We start from the raw sequence: 19,745 nt of genomic DNA, 5'->3' as shown, positions 1-19,745 counted from the left end.
GCCAGCAAGGAAAATTTATACCAGCTCAAATATCTTCCTCCAAACGTGCTAGAAAGAAAAGACAGCTTCCTGTTACACCTGACCTTTACTATATCAGGACATATACTGTGGTAATGTTTGACAAGATGGCAAAGGATGAGAAAGCAAGTCCTAAAGACATCTGTCACTTGATACAACCCCGTCTTGTTCTAGCCCCCAAGAAACGATATTTCAGAAATTTTCTAATACAAAGACGGAAAGATGGTTCCACCAGAAATAGCCACGGCCACCTCATCAGTTAAAACATACTGATGCAAATACACTGGCATATTCAAAATCCCTGCTTGACATCCATTTCCTTTAAAAAAGTATAAATACATTTTTAATCACTGTTTACTACAACTACAAGCTAGAGACATATAAGTGGAGGAAAAACATTGACTTGCCAGTTCCAAATTGTCATAAACTGAAATGCCTGAATAAAGGAAAATGGGCCTGCCCTCCCAGCGACCTCCTGGTGGAACGGTAGATGGGTATGTGCACCTGCAACGTTTCTAAGGCGTTCTGTACCTAGACCCACAGGCAAACCAGGAAGAATATCGCTTGGTGAATTTAGGACTTGAATGCACAGGACAAGAGGCTAAAAAAATGAAATCTGATTCCTTACCAAATGCTTACTGAGCACTTTCCTACAAATTTTCCATATTTCTCTCTTCCTGAATAATCTGTGTACATGTATTTTAAACAAAGTTAATTGCTTTTAATTTTTCTGATAAACTAAGAAACATCTTACTCTATATATCTGAGTTTCTCAGCTGAGACTTGATGGCCCAACTGCATTTCAGCATTCATTCAACAAAGCAGAACTGTGTAAATCTCTAATTATAAATTTACATGAGATTATAAGTGCCTGGGGACCAGAGAGCATACCTTGGTCATTGTTTTCTTGTTAAAAATGTGGTCTCTCTCATAGAGGAAGGTGGGCAGGGATGTCAGCTCAGGGCAAATCTTACTCAGCAAAAAAAAAAAAAAAAAAGAGGAGAATTGGTGGCAGATGTTAGCTCAGGGCTAATCTTCCCCCCCAAAAAATAAAATGTCTCTCTCAAAAATATATATTTTTTTTTAGAAAGATAAAATGACCAGATAGATAAAATCAGGACTTTTCTTTTTTTTAAGCCAGGAGTAAAATAAATCATTATTGGTAAGAAAAGGAAGGAGGCTGTGGGTAGCAGGGATTACAGAAGGCATCATTTTGTTTTTATTTTAAAGAAAATATTAAAACGGTTGCCAGCGTTCTCTGACTCCCTCCCCTCCCCTGAGATTGGTGTTTGCTTTACAAATCCTGAATGAAGACGGAGGAACTGGCTCCTTGTGGGAGGAGTGACCGATGGAGGAAGGTCAGTCTTCCTAGACTGCAAGGTCATGGAAGACTTCCTCTTTTCACTGAGGAAGACTGGCCCTGAGCTAACATCCATGCCCATCTTCCTCTACTTTATACATGGGACGCCTACCACAGCATGGCTTGTCAGGTGGTGCCACGTCCGCACCCAGGATCCGAAATGGCAAACCCCGGGCCGCCGAAGCAGAATGTGCACACTTAACCGCTGTACCACTGACCCGGCCCTCAAAAATATTTTTTGATTTACAAGCAAAGCATGACTATTTTCTTACCTATTAAAAAGAAAAAAGCAACCTATCTTGTTCAACAACATGATCTCCTTTGCCACATCTTGACAAGCAATGCACTCCTATGGTTTTTAACTATATTTTTATTATAATAATATATATATATATATTTTTTTTTTCCAGTGGAGGTGTTCTGAATTTTCATTTAACTAGGGCTCCAACATTAGAACAAATCCATTAACGTGTGTGGCCACAGGAACACTGTAACTTCTGCACTGCCACAACTTCTCCAGTGGTCAACAATTCCTCCAAGGAACCTTTTCTCTGGCATCTGGCATGTACAACAGTGTATCCAGTATCACTGTTTGCCTTGGTAACAATGCCTTTGCTTGTGGAGAAGACACATGACACCGACTTATCACACAAAACACCCCACAGCAGAGTCGGTCGGGGATGCAGGCCCGCAGCAGGGTGGAGGAGCCCACCCCCGGGGGCCAGGGCTACAGGGAGACCGGCACTCACACACTGACGTCGGGGTGGAAAGTGGTCCCATTTTTAAAAGAAGTCAATTTGGCAAAACACATCACGAATCCTTAGAGGGGTTACAGTTATTATACTTGTATATATACATACTCACACACAAGTCTGTAGTTTCTGACCAAGCCATTTTAATTCTAATAACATATACTAAGGAAGTAATGTTCAAAAAAATGCCCCACAGATTTAGACACAAATGCATTCATTGCACTATTATAACAGCAAAAAGTCAGAAACTGAAATTAGTGTTAGGCTACTATACAGACAGTAAACATGTTTATGAAGTCTCACGAAAAACTGAATGGAGTCTTAAGTAACTTTATTAAATTCAAATGAAAAGCAACATAATTTAGTCACTGTCTAATTAGTTTCCATATTTAGATATCTCCCAAAAGCTTACAAAAGTACACATTTTCAAATGCTTAGTATATTTGACAATTTATCTAAGTTAATGGCGGCAGGTGGCTTTAAGAAGGAAAGTCAATCTGCAATGCGCAGTTTCCATAATAGAGAGTGGGGAGCAGGATGTGTCTAGATTTTATCAACAGCACTAAGAAAATTATTTCTGCCTTTTACGATGATGAAAGTTTCTCAAACAATCAGATTAACATTCTGGTCAGAGCACCTCAGGGACAGGGTCTAGGTCACAGATTCGGTTTCTAGGGACCTGAGTCTTGATTTCTTTCCATCCCACAGGCTGTACACCCAGCTGGGCCCACAGAGTAACAGTGCGGCCAGATAACGAGAATCAGTTATCTCAAAACTGTTAACCAAGCCAGGAAAACAAGCCAAGGCTTCATATTCAGGGGATGCTGAGGACATGACACTTAGATGGTAATGAAAATACAGCCACAGACTTTAGAAAATAAACCCAAGGGGCCGGCCTGGTGGCGCAGCAGTTAAGTGTGCACATTCTGCTTTGGCGGCCCGGGGCTCGCCAGGTCGGATCCCAGGTGCGGACATGGCACCGCTTGGCAAGCCATGCTGTGGCAGGTGTCCCAAATATAAAGTAGAGCAGGATGGGCACGGATGTGAGCTTGGGGACAGTCTTCCTTAGCAAAAAGAGGAGGATTGGCAACAGATGTTAGCTCAGGGCTAATCTTCCTCAATCAATCAATCAAAGTTAACTCTACAGAGATAGATTTTTTCCCAAATCTCCACACATAATTTACTGTAAATTTATAGTGTTTTATATATATCATAGGCCAAAGAAGAATTCAATAAATTCTACAAAGTAGCAATGATAGACCATACTCTGAGCACAGATGAAAACAAAACTGTCATAGAAATAACAGGTACTTAAACAAAAAACCCAATACATGAAGACAAAGAAACTATTCTCCTAAGTAATTGTTGTTTCAAAGAAATATAAATCCTAATATGAGACTATTTTCAAAATAACAAGAAGATTTAGGGGGGGAAAGGTGTAGAATTAACAAAAACACACAAACCCTACATAACAAATCCTATGGGATCTGGTCAAGGTGGGCACAATGGTAAGTGCAAGCCCTAAGTAATCAAAATAAATGAACTACATATCCAAATGAGGAAAAACACTCAACTCCATTTGTTAGAAAAAGTGTTACAAAATAAAATGCTTCAGCAACAATGAATGCATTAAATGACAGAAAAAACAGAAGTGATACATTCAAAAGCTGGTTTAAAAATCCAAAGAGGTAAATCTCTTGTAAGTCTACGTAGAAGTGAATGCAATTAGAAACCAGAAAAGTAGTATGACACACTGAGGGGATATAAATAAGAGAATGATGAATAATACAGGGATACCAAGTTATGCTTTTGGAAACAGAGCTGACATAATGGAAGGGTGGCAGGAGGACTGCCAGGGAGCACATCAAGCAGCTGGAAGTGGCCGGGTGCCAGGCGGACCGAGGAGAGACCTCTGCCCCAACAGCCTCCCCACATCCCACAGCAGAGTTGGTTTGGGGTGGAGGACTGCAGCCGGATGGAGGAGCACTGGAACCATCCATCCCATCCCCAGGGGCCAGGTCTACAGGGAGATAGGCGCACACACACTGACATCGTGGTGGACATTCGTCCCATCTTTTAAAGAATTCAACTGGGCAAAATGTATCAAGGGCCTTTAAAGTGGTTACAGTTTTAAAAATAAACATTTGCAACTTCTGACCCTGTAATTTTGCTTCTAATAATACACACCAAGAAAATGTTTTTAAAAACCCCCAGAGATTTAGCCACAAATACATTCACTGCCCCCTATTGTAACAGCAGAAAGTCAGAAACTTAAATTTTTACTAAATTATTATACAAACATTAAACATGTTTATGAAGATTTTACTAAGATGAGGAAATGCTTAGTTTATAAAGTTAAGTGAAAACGGGGTATGAAATTGAAGAGACTATAAAAAAAATGTACAAACAACTGGAAGGAAATTCATCAATGTTTTAAGTGTTTGTCCTGGGTCTAAAAACAGTATTGGAAGACTGATTTTTAAACCTCTGAGGCTCAAATGTGGTGAAATGAATACGATAACGCCTATTAAAATGCTTACCACCATACGTGGCATCAAGTTCCTCAAGAGAAACGCAAGTCCTCATCACAGAGTCACCTTCTACCTCACACGTGACAAGTCTGTGACTTTAGTCAAATCACTTAACTTCTGAGCTTTGTCTTCCTCTCTGTAAAGTGGGAATAACCACAGTTACCTGATAGGGGCGTGAACATTAAGTAGAACAAAGAATGCAAAGTGCGGAACTTAGGCACTTAATGTTAGTACTCCTCTCTTTGGAAGACTATACATTTGCTCATTCTGGATGGTTTTGAGCCAGTCTAAAATATTAACTCTAAATTCAATACCACTTGGCAACTTAAAGTTATGGAACATACGCAATCTTCCATACTGCAGGATCATAACTCAGATGAGAAGGTGCGACTCTGATGAGCTCACAAGTTGCTCCGGGGGCCAACAGGCTTTAAAATGGGCCAACGCAGAACTGAAGGTCTGCAAAGGAGGGCCCTAGAATGCTGTTTTTCAAAAGAAAACATTCCCATGGATGTACAAATGGGTTTCACATTCCCAAACATGTGCTTCATTATAGGGTACTTCCAAACTAGGAGATTCTGCAAAAGGCCTCCTCGTTGGCTCTACACGGAAGGGACTTAGAATAAGGGAGCTGTGTTCTGCAGAAGCAATCTTTAAACTCCTGTCTGTATGAGGCTAAACGGGAGCAAACCTAAAACCATTCTTCCCCATTGCAAGAACTATGGGTTAAGTCTTAAAGATGGAAGCTGCTGCCCTTTTCTCCCCAGTAGTAACTAGACAGGAAAGGTGGATGGGTAGATAGGTGGGTGGGGAAGTTCTTTACAGGAGTAAACGGTCTCCAGCTCTCTCGTTTACTTAAATTACAAAAAACATTGTCTAATATGCCTAGTGGTCTTTAAAAGGATATAGGCATGGATTTGCAATGGAAAACCAGGGAGTCGGACTTCAATGTCTCTTCTAGACCCAGAGACACATTTGTGTAAGAGTAAGGCTCCATTCCAGCCTCTCAGGACCCTTTTCAGTGAAGCTGTCATACTCACACTCCTTGCTGCCTGAGCAGCCATGTTTGTGTCCAGTGACTTTGTCTCCAACGTGCCCTGGCCACTTGCGGGGAACAGAGTGACTTTCCAAGAGAAGCCAAAACAACTGTGTTTATCAAAGAGATTCACATAAGTTGACCTGATGTGATGAGGCGAACTGGGTAAATGAGAGCCTGACTCTCAAGAATTTGAATTAAGCATAGAGATAAGCAGTTAGCAGGGGCACGTGCTGGAAGAGGGTTAGGAGGTGGGAGGGGAGCCATGAAAAGCTAGAGCTGGGTGCAAGCCCAGATTATGAAGAGGCCAAAAGCAGGAATGAGCAGAAATAAGCATCTAGTGTACCTTTTTAGATAGTAGCTAACATTACTATGAAGCCATCATGGTTATCAATACATTTGAAAAACTTTTCATCTCTCTTATTTCAACATTGCTGTTATGTGTGTTTTATATTATATTATCAGTATGAAACAATCTAAGCACATAGCCTCAATATAGATACGTACATGTATATAATTTATAAATAAGTGTCTATTTTGAGGACATGTGCTTACATGTGTTTTACATGACCAGGGGCACCTAGTCAAAAAAGTTTAAAGACTTTCACTTTGACACAGAAAGTGCAAATTTTATTACACCAGGAGGCAGAGGTGAGAAGTTAGGATGCCAAGGAATGAGTAAAACACAGACCCTTTCCCCAGGAGCTCACAGACCATGAAGTGTTACAGATAAGAAAAGAAGAGAACCTGTGATTTTTATCAGGTCTCCAATAAATGTTTGTTGAGCATGTATGAGTACCCTGCACTAGTCTGGGTGTTTGACACCACTTTCTAGTGATCAAACAAACTACCAGGGCTGAAGTGAATTGGCTGAGTCAGGGTCTCGAAGCATTTCTGGTCCATAGTCTAATTTGAAATTCCGATTTTAAAAACCCAAAAAACAAACAAAAAAGACAGAATCTCTCCCTAGCAACACGCACATGGAACACGTAACTCTGGATTCAATTTCACTGACACTTCTCACCTAAAGACCAAGGATAAGACACTGATGGTTCTATTGCCCATTTGAAAATATGGAAACATATATATAATCAGGTAATCCTAACCGAAAGATATGTTTCAACAATGCAAGGTACTTACGAAGTTTATTCATAGGCTTATCTTTTCAATAACATCATATCATTAGTGGCAATGAGAGAAGTCTCATCAGAAATAAAACAGCACGTTTATTCGCAAACACAATGCATGGAACTGACACAGACAGAATGTCACTCCAGTTACACAATGGCTATTCAGAGCTCCCAGTTAATGGAATAGTCACACTTTAAGACCAAACACAATGCACAAAGAACAGAAATATGGGCAAAGTTGCCATATTAGGGACGATGATAACAGAATTAGCTTCCTGGCAACAGAGACTTCAGTGAGGGCTACATATAAAACAAACACACAAATTTTTTTTCTATTAATCATCAGTAAGTAAATAAAAATAAAGTCTGACAAAATATTTCATCAGTTTGCTTTAAATGGTTTCACACAACAGAGCTATAGTACACAAGTACTACATAGTACTATATATAGTAAACGAGCCTGTAGTATAGGCTTGGTTCATCTCTTACCTTCAACCACCAAAAAAAGTATTCGAAGTAATCCCTTTTCCATGTGATTAGAAATCACCCGAAAATGCAGGATCTGGATGTCAGAGTGACCTAAGGATCAACGGATCTCAGTTTCCTCACTGGTAAGATATGAAAAATAGTACTTATTCCACAAAGATGAGAAGCACATGTTTTCAAGGGAAAAAATGCTGTTCTATGCCAGCTCAGCCTATATTCCACTAATATTTTCTTACATTCATTCAACAAATATTTAGTGAGTTGAAACTATGAGCCAAATATTAAGAAGAAAAAAAATCAAGCAAAATCAGACCCAATTTCTTCCTTGATGAAGCTCACTAGCTCCTTCACCCATTAGAAAGATTAAAGCTGAAAGTTCCATTAGCTGACAGTGACAGCTAATATTTGTGTAGCGTTTTACAGATTATAAAGTACTATCCTGTATATCATCTCATGCAATCCTCACGACTCCTTTAGAATAATCGATAATTATTAACAATCGATAATTATTCATCTCATTTTACAGGTTAAGAAACTAAGGTTTGGGCAGCCTGGTGGAGTAGCAGCTATGTCCACGTGCTCTGGGCCTGCACAGTGGTGTAGTGGTTAAGTTCATGAGCTCTGCTTTGGCAGCCCGGGATTTGCAGGTTTGGATCCTGGGTGCAGACCTAGCTGCGCTTGTCAAGCCATGCTGTGGTGGCATCCCACATAAAATGGAGGAAGAATGGCACAGACATTAGCTCAGCACTAGCCTTCCTCAAGCAACAATGGGAAGAGTGGCAACAGATGTTAGCTCAGGACCAATCTTCCTCACAAAACAAACAAACAAAAAACTTCGCATGCTCGACTTCTGTGGCCCAGGGTTCACTGGTTCCAATCCCGGGCACGGACCTACACACTGCAGCCATCCTACATATAAAATACAGAAAGATGGGCACAGATGTCAGCTCAGGGCCAATCTTCCTCACCAAAAAAAAAAAAAAAGGAAAGAAAGGAAGAAAAAGAAAAGAAACTAAGGCTTAGGGGTCAATGGCTTCCCCAGCAGTGAAGCTGGAGTCTACTGTCCTGATGGATCAATACACCACCTCATCTCACTGGAGCTGGGCTTTGGGTCATGAAGATAGAACACATGCTAAAGCACTTTGGAACTCTCTACTAGGAACATGGTCTAGAGCAGCTTTCTGCCTGTCCCCATCCTCTCCAGAAGCAAAGGCTGCCCAGCTCGAGCAGTGTGTAGAAAGTGCATTTTACTTAGTTTGGGAAAGCTCGCTATACCTGAGTTATAAAATGGTTAATTTGCCGACTGCTACCAGCCACAGGTCTCGAGGCTGAGACGCAGCCTGAGATGTGCCTCCTTTCACCAGTTCACTTCTACAGCGCTTCCTGATGGCAGAAATCTTCTTTTCTTTCCCTTACAGACTCTTAACAACACTTTGCTACAATATTATGACCGACACGGTAAGACTGAACACGACATCTCTAGATCAAATAATCACCTGGTCCCATGAAAAACTTTCACGACATTTTGAAGGAATCTTAGGTCGCTGTTCACCACACAACTCTGCCGAAATCCCTTCTACAGCCCCTCTGACTTGGGGTAATCGAACTTCTTTAGTACAGCCAGGCATGCTGGTGAGGCAACTGGCAAAGTATCCAAAGCCTTAAAAAAAAAAGACTAACTTTGACCTGATAGTAGCCATCCTACTTCTGAGAATTTGTCTGAAGGAAACAAATTGACAAGTACACAAAAGTATTTCAAAGATGTTCATCATAGGATTGTTGTTTATGTTATTAAGAAATTGGAAACAACCAAAATGACTAGGAGTAAGGGATGGTTTTTATGAAATAAGGATGCATTCATAGAATGGGATGCAATACAGCCACTGGAAATGATAATGTAGGGCTGGTCGGATGGCGCAGCAGTTAAGTGCGCATGTTCTGCTTCGGCGGCCCGGGGTTCACCGGTTCGGATCCCGGGTGCGGACATGGCACCACTTGGCACGCCATGCTGTGGTAGGCATCCCACGTATAAAGTAGAGGAAGATGGGCATGGAGGTTAGCTCAGGGCCAGTCTTCCTCAGCAAAAAGAGGAGGATTGGCAGCAGTAAGCTCAGGGCTAATCTTCCTCAAAAAAAAAAAAAAGATAATGTAGATCTATAAATATTAACATGAAGTGCTGCACATGCTCTATTTAGTGAAAAAAGTACTAAATAGTATATATATTATTCTTATTTTATGTGTATATACAGAAAAAAGATCCTGAATTAACTGACATAGAAAAGAATGGTCTCCTTGTGTGTATCTGAAAGTTCTCATTCTGGCCCCTGAAGCTGAGAAATAAGTTTGCTCTCCTTTCCACCCAACAGGCCTTGCGACTCTTCCTGGCTAGGGAAAGTTTCTAGTCCATTTACCTCCCTGGCCTGTCCTCTTAAAATGTAGAGCTCAGAACTGGAAGCGAGCCCCGAGAGGCAGCCTGACCAAGGCAGAAAACAATGGGCTCATTATCTCCTTTGTCTTGAACGCTGTGACATTAATGCTGCTGGAGACAGCTACCACATCAAATGGTTGGCTAAAACTTTAAATCTTTTTAACAAGATCTGCTACTGACCCAGGCCTCCCCATTCCACAAACACACAATTTTTTTTTTTTTCTATTCTAGGTACAATGAAGTTGCATTCAGTAGAGCTTAATTGTACATTTGTTCACATTGATCCCCTTCAGCTTTTGGAAGCCTTTTTCCAGCCTAATTTCTTTTTTTTTTTAACTTTTTTTTTGAGGAAGATTAGATCTGAGCTAACATCTGCTGCCAATCCTCCTCTTTTTGCTGAGGAAGACTGGCCCCGAGCTCACATCTGTGCCCATCTTCCTCTACTTTATATGTGGGACACCTGCCTCAGCGTGGTTTGACACACGGTGCCATGTCTGCACCTGGGATCTGAACTGGCGAACCCCAGGCCACCAAAGCGGAAAGTGCAAACTTAACTGCTGCGCCACCGGGCCAGCCCATGGCCTAATTTCTAACATCCAATTGGTTAGCTTCCTCCCAAGACTGGGACAGACACAAAGCTGATCCACCTTTATCAAAGGCCACTTCCTCAAGCTAGGATACCATGTCATTTTGGAAGGACTACTCAAACCATTTTGTTTTACAAAAATTTATTCTTATATTAAAACAAATATGGGTATGTTAAAAAATAAAATACGAAGTGGATTCATCTTTGTGCAAAAGCAGGAGACTCCAAAGACGTTTAGCTCCTGGTTATGCTTCCCAATCTCCTGACACCCCTGCCCAGAAGTAAGCCCTGCCCCTTCCGCTCCTCTGCACCCACCAAGAAACTATTAACTTTCCTCTTTCTTAACGGGACCGTGATGGGAAAATCAGACTAGCACCGGCAAGGGAGTCAACTGCACAAAATCAAATGGTTAATCAACATGCAACACATCTATGTATCTTATTATACGCAAGTCCATATTTTTCCAACTTATCCATAAAAGGATCCTAAGAAACTCAGTCAAACTCCTGGTTTTATTCTGATATCCCCTAACAACGACATTACTCAGACTCTCTTCAATAAATAACTATTTAAAAAGGAAACAAGGGAGGCTGGCCCAGTGGTGTAGTGGTTAAGTTCATACACTCCACTCCGGTGGCCCAGGGTTCACAGGTTCAGATCCCGGGCACAGACCTAGCACTGCTCATCAGGCCATGCTGTGGTGGCATCCCACATAAAATAAAGGAAGACTGGCACAGATATTAGCTCAGGGCCAATTGTCCTCACACACACACACACAAATAAAATAAAAAAGCAAAATAGAAAGGAGACAAGGTTAATTTAGGACACACCTGTCCTTGGGAAACCCATGCCAACCTCTTGCAAGGACTGCCTCTTTCCTAGGTAATCACAGGATTACCTCTATTTATTCCATTCCAAGGTTATTTCACAGCTGTTCTTTGGAAGACGCTGAACTAGGGTCTATGAGAGAGAAAACAACGAATAAGACCTGAAGCTTATCTTGTAGGAGGGAGAGAGATGACACACACGCAAACAACTCCAACACAAGGGACAAATGCTTTAAGAAAGTTCCAGAACAGGGAAGCACTGGCCTGCAGGAGGGAATAACGCTATCTGGCTGGACCACAGTATGTGTGAAGGGCAGTAATAAAAATAAGCATGGGGCACGTGGTAGACAGCCACAAAAATATTTAACCTGAGAAGACTCTGATTTTGCTAGGGTATCGCCTTGAATCTTTCTGGGCCACAGCTGAAAAAAAATCTATTTTATATTTTATTTTATTTTATTTTATTTTTTTTTAAGATTGGCACCTGGGCTAACAACTGTTGCCAATCTTTTTTTTTTTTTTTCTGCTTTATCTCCCCAAGCCCCCCATACACAGTTGTCTATCTTAGCTGCAGGTCTTTCTAGTTGTGGGATGTGGGACGCCACCTCAACGTGGCCTGACGAGCAGTGCCATGTCCGTGCCCAGGATCCGAACCCTGGGCCGACGCAGCGGAGCGCGAGAACTTAACCACTCAGCCACGGAGCCAGCCCCCATTTTATATTTTAGAAAATGTTTTCAACTTCTGAAAAACATCTGCAGGTCTTTTTAGTATTTTTAGCCTTTCTCTTGTCCTCCAAGACTGTCAGGAGAAGTCTACAAATCAGACAATATTATACCCTTCTATTTTTGACAGCATTTTCAAGTTTACAAAGCATTTTCAAATGGGTTACCTTTGGCGCGACTTTTTAAGTGTCCTAAGACATGATGAAATTGGGCCTGGACACTCAAACTCAAGAACCTAAGTATTTGGTCACCTCCCTCAGCCTAGGCATCCATCCACTTCTGCCTGCAATCGTTTTGCCTTTTCCAATTAAAATTCCTCATCCTTGAGGTGTCTAAGCTCAGAGAAAAATCAAAGAAATCACAGAAGTGAATGACAGTGTTGACTGTGTAATTAAAAACTTCAGCACACAAAAAAATTAAATGGATATTACTGCAAAAATACTTGCAAGAAATTCTAAACAGCTACTACCTTTGATTTTTAGAGAGTTGAGAATAAATGTCTAAGATCATAAGAACAGACTACACAATTCACAAGGTGACAAATCTTTGGAAAAAAACATTCAATGCCTATGGGTAAGCTCCCCAAATAAGGCTTGTTAAAAATAAAGTAGAACCTCATTATTCACGGATTCTGTATGTGCAAATTGGCCTACTCACTACAATTTATTTGTACCCCCAAAATCCACACTCACGGTCATTCATGGACATGTGCGGAGTGGTGAAATACTTAAGTCACTCTACGCACACATTCCCAGCTGAGGTCAACCAAGGCAACACTCTGCCTCCTTGTTTCAGCTCTCATATTGTCATACTGTAAACAACAGTCCTGTTCACAATCATTTAGTTCCATGTTTTTTGCATTTTTATGCTTTTGTTGGAATTTTGTTGATTAAAATGGCCCTCAAGCATAGTGCTCAAGTGCTGTCTAGTGTTCCTAAAGAAAGCTGCACTGTGCCCTAATGGAGAAAAAAACGTGCGTTAGATGAGCCTCATTCACACATAAGTTACAGCGCTGTTGGCCCTGAGTTTAGTGTTAACAAATCAACAATACAGAGTCAACAAGGTGTCTTCAACTGGAGACACACATGAAACAAGCCTACACATTGATCAGCTGGGCAAAATATTATGACCCAAAGCTCACAGGAACCTTAGCCTGTATTTCTTTTTCCACAGGAGCAATGGTCCAGCTTTCACTAACTCGGTGCTCACGGCACTTCACAGAACACTATTACGGCAAATAATGAGAATCAAATGCGTAACAGTGGGGAGAGGGGAGATTCCTCTCAATTTTTCCTCTATCCCCACATTCCCCAGAATGAGCTGTTTGGCTACCTCGGGGTCTCCTATTTATATCATAGAACAACTTCAAGTCCCAGGCCCGTCTTTTCCTGCTGCTCTCCGCCTTAAGGCCCTTTCTGATTCCTCTAACCTTCTCAAAGGTGTCGGCCCCCTCGCAACAGGGCCTCCTCTCACACTCTTCTCCACTGTCACGCAAGGAGCCTTTAGAAACACCTGGAGGATCCTGAAACTCCACAGTCGTTTTTCCTTTCTTTTTTTTTTTTTAACCTTTTATTATGGAAAACTTTAAAAATACACAGAAGTCAAGAAAAAACTATAATGAATCCAAATGTACCCGTCACTGAGCTTCAACAATCCTCACCATTTTGCCCTCTTTTTTATGTATTTCCCTTCCTTTTCTCACTTTGTTTTACTTTTGCTGGAATATCTTAAAGCAAAACGAAGATGATGTGTCTCTTTGCCCATAAGAATTTCAGCGTCCTATTATAACTGATGAGAACATTGTTTTTTAACATAACCACCATGCCATTATCAAACCCTAACAAAATTAACAATAATTTCTTATCATGGAGAATTCAGTCCATACTGAAATTTTTGTGATTGCCCCAAAAACGGTTTTTTGCAAGTGGTTTATTCAAAGAAGAATCCAGACAACATCCCCAGGGGGCATCTCGTTAGCTGAGACCACAGTTGAGGCTACAGCAGAGAAATGAGTCCTAAGTGAGCTTGGAACAAGGGAGGAGGAGCTCAGAATTAAATTGGACGCCTAGCTCACAAAAATAGAAAAATAAATAAAACTGAAACTGTTCTGGAAAGTCATGAAACAGGACAATAGCCAGAGAGAAAGCACCAAAGGGACTAAGAATTTAATTTGAGTAAGGACAGTAATTGGATACATGATTGAATTACCTTAATGGAACAATGACATTAGATTTTTAAAATCCCACTTTGGATCAATTGAGTAATGAAAAAAACACCCATTAAAAAGGAAAACCTTGGGGGGCTGGCCCCGTGGCCGAGTGGTTAAGTTCCCGCGCTCCGCTGCAGGCGGCCCAGTGTTTCGTTGGTTCGAATCCTGGGCGTGGACATGGCACTGCTCATCAAACCACGCTGAGGCGGCGTCCCACATGCCACAACTAGAAGGACCCACAACGAAGAATATACAACTATGTACTGGGGGGCTTTGGGGAGAAAAAGGAAAAAATAAAATCTTTAAAAAAAAAAAAGAAAGGAAAACCTTGGGGCTGGCCCTGTGGCACAGTGGTTAAGTTCATGTGCTCTGCTTCAGCGGCCTGGGATTCGCAGGTTCAGATCCCAGGTGCGGACCTACATTCCGCTCAACAAGCCATGCTGTAGTGGCATCCCACATACAAAATAGAGGAAGATTGGCACAGGTGTTAGCTCAGGGCCAATCTTCCTCACACACAAAAAAAAGGGAAAACCTTATCATCACTGTATCTAATTTATTTAATTTCCCAAACCTTAGTTTTATAACCACCTTTTTACACTGTAGCATCTTAAAAATTATACTAAAATTTTACAATGATCTTGGATATAAGCTTATATTTTATTTCATCAAAGAGATCAAAATGAAATAACCCTAAAATACCATATAAGGTAGATGACATTGGTGCAACTATTTCTATTTTCTGCATTCTTATCCAGATTGCTCAACATATTCAGAATCCCTACTTTATTTTTCTCCCAAAAAGAAAACGAATATGGCCATGGGATTTATCAGGATGATAGCTAACATTACAGATGACTAAACCAGGCCCTCTACAACCACATGAGGTTGATGATTATACCTATTTTACAGATGTGGAAACTGAGACTTCATGGTTAAATGATATTGTTAGGGTCACATCTAGTAACTGTTGGCACTGGGATTCTGAAACTGGCCTGGCTGATTCTAGACCCCAAGACTCAACCCACACTCAATCAGAGGAGACCACAATTGACAAACCAGGGTTCCCACTCATACACCGCTGGCGGGAATGCAAACTAGTGAAGCCACTGTGGAAAACAGCAGGGAGATGGCTCAAAAAATTAAAAATAGAAATACTATATGACCTAGCTATTCCACTAGTAGGTATTTATCCAAAGAACTTGAAATCAACAATTCAAAGAGACATGCATCCTATGTTCATTGCAGCATTATTCAAAATAGCCAAGACATGGAAGCAACCCAAGTGCCCATCAACGGATGAATGGATAAAGAAGATGTGGTGTATATATATATATATATATACAATGGAATATTACTCAGCCATAAAAAAGACAAAACCATCCCATTTGCAACCACATGGACGGACTTTGAGGGTATTACATTAAGTGAAATAGGCCAGAGAAAGACAAACACCATATGATTTCACCCACATGTGGAAGATAAACAAACACATGGACAAAGAGAACAGATGAGTGGTTACCAGAGGGGAAGGTGGTGGGGGGTGGGCATAAGGGGTAAAGGGGCACATATGTACAGTGATGGATAAAATGAGACTATTGGTGGTGAGCACCACGCAGTGTATACAGAAACTGACAAACAATAATGTACACCTGAAATTTACACAATATTATAAACCATTATGACCTCAATAAAATAATTTTTTTTTAAAAAAAGGAAATTAGAAAGAAAAAGAAACCAGGGTTCCCAAATGCTTCCCTGGGAATCACTAAACACACATTGAAGTTCTCTTCCTGCAGCACACTCACAGCAATTCCTTATCTAAGTAATATACACACTATTAAAAACAAGAAAATTAAACAAGATAAGCTAAATAACAAATTCTAATCTGTCTCAGGGGTTTTTTGTTTAAAGATTGGCACCTGAGCTAACAACTGTTGCCAATCTTCTTTTTTTTTCTTCTTCTTCTTCTCCCCCCCAAAGCCCCCCAGTACATAGTTGTACATTCTAGTTGTAGGTCCTTCTAGTTCTGTTATGTGGGACACCGCCTCACCATGGCCTGATGAGCGGTGCCATGTCCACGCCCAGAATCCGAACCAGCGAAACTCTGGGCCGCAGAAGCAGAGCACACGAACTTAACCACTGAGCCATGGGGCCAGCCCCGGTCTCAAGTTTGAGGTTCATTAGCAGTGGCTCCAAAATTTTCCCTCCTCCTTAAAATAAGATTTACTAAAACACTCAGTTACTATTTTTTGTTTCTTCTCCCCAAACTACGCCAACAGAGACTTTAGAGAAAGAAGAAATAAGCTCCCCCCCAACAACTTTGCAGTAATGTTTTAATTAGAGTCATATGATTCAAAAGGAGTTGTCTCAAGCATGGCTCTGAAAGTTTCATGATTATTTTAAATATGACCAATGATGTTTGTCTACAAACAAGTTAATGATATTATAACATCATTAAGGCTAAAAGTTTTGTTTTGGTTTCGTTTTTAAATAGAAGGATTTGTCAGCATTTTTATCACCACTAAAGGGTAATTTTAGCATTTCAAAGGGATTTTTCCCTAATTGTATTTTGAGAAACATATTTTCAAAAATATTTATGCCCTGGGAACCCACAGATCTCGTTAAATCAAATATTTCATATTCCAGCACAAGTCTGAACACGTCCATCTGAAAGAATTTCTGAAGGCTTACTAAAGCAGCCTGTGTGATTTAACGTCCAGCCAAAGAGGAATCTTAAACTTTCAGGTTATCACAGCTCATTCTCGGTCCCTGCAAGGAGAGGAGGGGAAACCCAGCAACGCTTCTGGCACTGAAACATCCCAGAGTAAGGACAATCCCCATAATATGCACGTTAGAATTAATATTTGACCTAATTGGTTTCTGCACCCTGATTTATGTTTACTCATCTGACTCATTTAATTTAGCAGTGTGCGCAACTGTCACACACCTAGCAGAGTGGAAGAGTTTAATCATCGGAGAGTTGACAGATCGTACACCTGAGTTGTCTACGTCAACTGCCATCATGTACATGATGTGGGGGAAGGTGAGGCAGGGGACCCCACTGTTTTCCCAACAGGGGTGATGGTGTCATGGAGTCACCATACCACCCTTGACCCTGGTGGACCTCAGGACGCCATCCTGCTTTGGGTTGTGGGTGTCACAGGTCTGAGACTGGGAAATGGCTTTCTCAAGGACTAGCTACTGGCCCATCCAACTTCATCAGCACTTACTACTGTTCCATACTAGCGATTCTCGGGGTGAGGTCCCCAGGCCAGCAACAGCAGCAGCATGTGGGAACTTGTCAGAAATGTAAACTCTCAGACCAGTCCCAGACCTCTCGAATGAGGAACTCTTTTTCTGGGGGTGCAGCCCAGCAATCTGTGTCTTAAAAGAGCCCTGAGGGTATTCGGATGAGCACTAAAGTTTGAGAACCACTGCCATGAATGACATTTTTAATGTGATCATTCACTGAGACTGCCATTATATGTGGGTTTAATTTCCATTAAACCCACTAAGAGTAATTCATTGATCTTCCAGTATTCCTAGGAAAGTACATTCCAACAGACGGAAGCTTTGAATTTACCAAAAGCTCAGTGTAAGAGAGCCAGGAAAGTGAAACTTAGTGACTAGCTTCCTTTTCCTCATAGGACGTCTGTGGAACAAAATCCTTACAATAGTTTATAAGAAAATATTTCATTACACTGCTCGAATTTACGCAACCTCCTGTTACACCAGTTCTCAGCATCTGAGGTGACAACTGTTAAACTTGACTCCGAAACCAGAGCTGCAAGGGGCTAAGGAGCAGGGACCCTGGGAAGGCACACGTTCCGTCTCAGCTCTGTCACTTCCCACGTGGGTGCCATGGAAACCTCATGTGGCTGCTTCAAGCCTCAGTTTCCCCAAATGTAAAATGAAAATTACAGTACAACCTTCATCACGGGGAAGTCGTGAGAATCAAAGATGTTGAAAGCAGAGTGCCTGGCACAAAGCAGCCCTCGATGCAGGAGAGTAACTGTATCAGTGTCAGTCAACAGAACGGTTCAATTTTAAATACTTCTGAACGTACTTAAGTCTCTACAAAGTAGAGATTGTAAACATCTAAATCACTGTCTATCCAAAAGCACCTGATAAATGATTTTTTTAAATAAAGGTGACAAAATTACAACCACATTCATTCGTAACAAAAGATCCCAAGGCAGAAAAACAGCTCACTCTGCAACACAAGTCGTGTATACCACATCTAACCGCCAACACCCTGATCAAGAGAAAACATCTCAGAATATTTTCTTTAAAGAGCCCTAAATTGCTATGGGGGTAAAAGCCAAGGCATAGTACAGACTTGAGCAGATTAGTCAAGAATGTGATTGGATGAATTAAAAAAATTACATTTTGGCAAGGCTGAAGTGGAAGGCAGGCAAAATTCCAATTTTCTGTCAGTTCATTCAAATGAGTACTCCCCTTCCTTTCCTGTCACTTAAGAATCTTCTGAATATGTTCTGAGTTGACATCAATATCAGTACCAAATGCAGTTTAACAAATGCTGAGGAGATGATGCCTTTATCTTCATACAGACCTGGGTCTGAGTCCTGGCTTGGCCATTCACCAGCTAACTGACCTTGGGCAAGTCCTTGAGCTTCCTAATTGATCTTCCTGCTTCTACTTTTGTCCTCCTCCTGTCCATTCTCCTTCAACAGTCACAGGATTCTAACTTGTTCCTCAAACAAGCTAAAGCCCCCTTTCTACCTCAGGGCCTTTGCACATGCTGTTCCACCACTGTTCCCCTCTGGAAGCATCCACTCCCAACTCTCACCTAGCCAATTCTATTAGTCCTTCAGGTTTCAAGTCACTTCTTGGGAAAGCCCTCCCAGCCCAGGTTAGATTAGATCCTCCTGTTACACACCTTACTTAATTTTTGTAACTCTTGTCACAATTATAATTGCATTGTTCTTTTGTAATTTTCTGTTAAATACCAGTCTACACAACTAGATTGCAAGCTCTGTGTAGGCAGGGATCGTGTCTCTTCACTGCTGCATTTCTAGTACTAAGTGCCGGGTCTAAGGCACAGTTGAGAGTGATCGGTATAGACAGTTCTCCGGGCACTGTTTCGGCCAATCAGAGCGACCGCCTAACTTGGTCGAGTTAAGAGGTAAAGGCACTTTTGGATCACTTGGGTTTTCAGACATACAGTATCATCGGGATGAGAAAGTAAATTCTTTCAGCATCTTTCTGGTTTCCAAAAGCAGAATCAGGTAAGAGCTGAAAAACAACTCTGGATCCTCCGAATTTAAACAGACGGTTGACTTCAGATTCAAAATTCTGGGAATCATGCTTATAAAACCAAGTTACCTAGTCTACTGCATCTGGTATTAAATACCAGCATGGGTTAGGACTCTAGGTCCCATCTAGTCAACCTGGATAAAAGAGGGAAATAGGCACATCTGTCTCTTTTCCTCTTGCCCCCGTGGCCTGCCTTCATTCTTCTCACCTTATCTTTCTGCCTTTATTTTTCCCAGGAAAAGCCCTTGGGAATGGTCTTCTATCACCACTGGGGTTATACCAAGCCACACATGTGGTATGAGCCATGAATTGCCATCCGCTTCCTGTCCCGTCCTTCTTCCCCTTCCTTCCATTCTCCAGCCCTGCTGTCTTCCCCTTCCTT

General features: G+C 41.3%; 1 protein-coding gene across 2 annotated transcripts in view; it reads right to left on the bottom strand.

Annotated features, from left to right (window-relative positions):
- Positions 1 to 19,745, bottom strand: part of KANK1 (KN motif and ankyrin repeat domains 1) — a 198,261-nt gene that overhangs the window by 136,048 nt on the left and 42,468 nt on the right. The gene's annotated exons all lie outside the window — the stretch shown is intronic.

The sequence above is a fragment of the Equus quagga genome, chromosome 6 (assembly GCF_021613505.1).
Source record: "Equus quagga isolate Etosha38 chromosome 6, UCLA_HA_Equagga_1.0, whole genome shotgun sequence".
In the NCBI taxonomy this organism is placed as follows: Eukaryota; Metazoa; Chordata; class Mammalia; order Perissodactyla; family Equidae; genus Equus; species Equus quagga.
The sequence above is the reverse complement of the archived record's forward strand: the minus strand, read 5'-3'. Positions and strand labels throughout refer to the sequence as shown.